Source organism: Phaseolus vulgaris, chromosome 2, assembly GCF_051622355.1.
Source record: "Phaseolus vulgaris cultivar YP4 chromosome 2, ASM5162235v1, whole genome shotgun sequence".
Classification (NCBI taxonomy): domain Eukaryota; kingdom Viridiplantae; phylum Streptophyta; class Magnoliopsida; order Fabales; family Fabaceae; genus Phaseolus; species Phaseolus vulgaris.
Window position 1 is genome coordinate 7,745,564 of NC_143499.1, and position 3,310 is coordinate 7,748,873.

Genomic DNA, 3,310 nt, shown 5'->3' on the forward strand with positions numbered 1-3,310 from the left:
AAAAAAGAAGAGTATAAAATCTTAACAGCTTGAAGTTTGTTCAAAAGGGAGGATTGATCGAGTGATGACATAAAAAACATTTTTTCAATTTTTTTAATTGGATTATAGTAATTTAAGTATCTCTTAACGTAATTCTTATTCTCATCATAAGTCGTTGAGGATTTAGGTATTCTCCACTTTGTGGGATTCATTTTGTTTTTAAAAGATATATTAGAGAAAAAAAATTGTATTTAAATTATTTTTAACCTTAAACTATTTAAAGATATCAAAACACCGGAATAATAATTATTTTTATTCATTTAAACTATAAAATGTTTAACTTTGTTACTATTTATATTATTCCACGTTAACTTAAATTTTTAAAATATATTAATTTCTAAATAATATATAATTTTTAAAAAAATAAATATTTTTTTTGTATAACCATAAATTATCTATTTTTATCCTCTTTACAAATTAAGTAAATACAAAATACTTTTTTTGGTAGCATGATGTACTATTTAATAAAATTATTATTGATTAATAATCTTATGAAAATATAAGAGTAATTGTTGTAAAGGTCTAGAAAATAACCTTAGAGTAGAAGTGATATATTTTAAATGACATCTGAATATTTTATTATTAAAATGAAAATGACAGTTATTCAGTTATTCAGGTTTCATTTTAAAAGAACCATCATCTCTCTAAAAGTTTCCCTTTGTCCTTTCTCTCCCTTCTCTCTAAGATTATGATCTCCTCGCTTATCAGTTTGGCGATCGGAGTTTGCCATTGGACTCCTAGCAGCGAAGACTACAAGACTGCCCGATCAGAGGGTAAGTTCAATTTTGTTCCTCTTTTTCTTTTTCTCTCCCTTCTCTCTAAGATTTTGATCTCCTTGCTTATCAGTTTGGCGATCAGAGTCTGTCATAAGATTGCCCGATCAGAATCTCTGATAGAGTAAGTTCAATTTTTACCCTTCTCTGAGTCAAATTTTGAACTTGTAGGTCTATCTCAATCTAAGTGTATGCATGTGTCTCTTTTAGTTTTAGGATTAGTCTTCAGTAGATCAGAGTCTTAGAGATATAGTTCAGATTTTTTATCAGGACTCTGTGGTGCAGGTTAAGCTACTTTTGAAGATTTTGGTAGGTTTGGAGCTCTTCGTGAGCATATGCTCAAGTAAAGGTAAGGGAAGCTAGTTTAAAATCTTCAATAGAACCCTAGGTTAGAAGATTTGAATGTGAGTGTGACGGGGTCACCAATTTCAGATTTTGTTACAAGATTTCTTGTTATGAGTAGATTGTAGTTTGATTGAAATTGAAAGTGTTGTGATTAAGAATTGGTTGTTTGATTTAAATGGTTTTGGAATTAGAAATCATATATATGTATAAATGGACATAATAACTCAATGATTCAATGAGAGTGATTGTATCATGTTGAACAGCTGTCAATGTAATGTGTAGATTTATAATTTATGAATTGAATGAGATATTGATTTATAATCTAATAGGTATATTAAGTTATGCAGAATTTTCTGCATATTTCGCTCAAGATAGCAAGTGCTAGCTCAAGCTAAAAATTTTGGGTGCTCTCTGGAAGATTTTAGCCCAAGCTAGCGAATTTTAGCCCAAGCTAAAAAATTTGGGTGCTCTCTGGAGGATTTTAGCTCAAGCTAAACTTCTGGGTGCTCTCTGGTGGATTTTAGCTCAAGCTAGCGAATTCTAGCTCAAGCTAAAGTAAAATAAAAATAAAATAATCAATAAAAATATTAAACTAATTTTTATTTGCTTTTAAAAGATTGATTTATTTATTCCTATATAATTTTTCTTATAAAGTATGTATTCATGTATAGTTAATTGAAAATCTCTTTAATTAGACATTTATATGATTAGTCAATGAATTGTTGTGTATTTTGGATATTCTAAACATTGGCATGATTTGATTGTTTGATGGTGGATATTATGAGGTTCAAAATATGAATTCTAATCGAGACATAGTATTTTCAGGAAAGAAAATACCGTGTTAAGATTGTTTAGGATGTGCATTGACTAGTGATTCGTCTAGAAGGAGATATCCTGACTCTCCTGAGATAATGGAATCATATAGATGAAGTTATTTAGGTGGTGAGAGTCGAAGGAGGTTCATATGAATGGGTAAGTTGTTTGAAAGATAATTAACTTGACCTGTTATATGAATTAACCCTGTCATACTAGGAGAGAGATGATATTGAGATTAATTATGCGCATAGCTGTGTGGATTTCACAGTGATGTAGTATGACAGGTGCAGATCTCTGAGTCTAAGTCAACGCACGAGTCTTCCGGAAGTAGAGTCAAGTGTCTATGTGTTATGAGTCAGTAGAAGTCTGACATGTGAAAAGATGAATTATGAAATTTAATAGACACTTGATGATTTGAGAAATTGTATGAGACTTGATGAATTATGTTGATTAATTTGACATGAAATTATATAGAAATTTTTATATAGCTAGCTTACCCTGTTATTTGTTTGTGTTTGTTTCTTTATCTGTGATGATCGTGTTTTACACGGGAGCAGATGAGATTGCAGGTAATAGAGCTCCTCAGTGAGCAACTGGAGTATTGGATAGATTTACCTTTGAATGCTTTGTTTTTTTTTTACTTTTGATGTATATATTAACTCCTTATGAAGAGGGATATCTTTTTGAGATACAAATATGATAACCTAATATATGTTTACATGTTAATTAGATATTGCATGCATAATATATTAACCAATATGGGAAAAAAATTAGGGATGCTACAATTGTGAGACCCAAAAAAATAAATTTAGATTTTAAGTAATATATTTTAAATTTATTAAAGTAAAATGAGTATATAAATAGAAAAATAAGTCATTCAAATTTCATTTTAAAAGAATTATCATCTTTCTAAACCTTTTTATTTTCATTTGCCTTCTCTCTAACTTTTTTAACATCTCTGTCATTATAATGATTGAAGTCCGCCATTGGATTTCTGACATCGAATACTACAAGATTTTCCGATTAGAGTTTTAGACAGAGAAAGTTTATTTTTGTTCCTTTTTCCTTTGAGTCAGTTTTTGAAATGTTAAGTCTGTCTCGTAGATATTGTTACATGTGAGGTTTTTAGCTTCAGGATTATTCCTTGTTAGCTCAAGGTTCTAATGATGTAGTTGGAATTTTTTTTATCAAGACTATGTGGTGCAGGTTAAGTTACCCTTGAGCTTTTGGTAGGTTTGGAACTCTTAGTGAGCACCTGCTCAAACTCAGGTAAGGAAATCTAATTTTAATTTTCATTAGAACCTTATGTTAGAAGATCTGAATGTGGGGGTGACGTG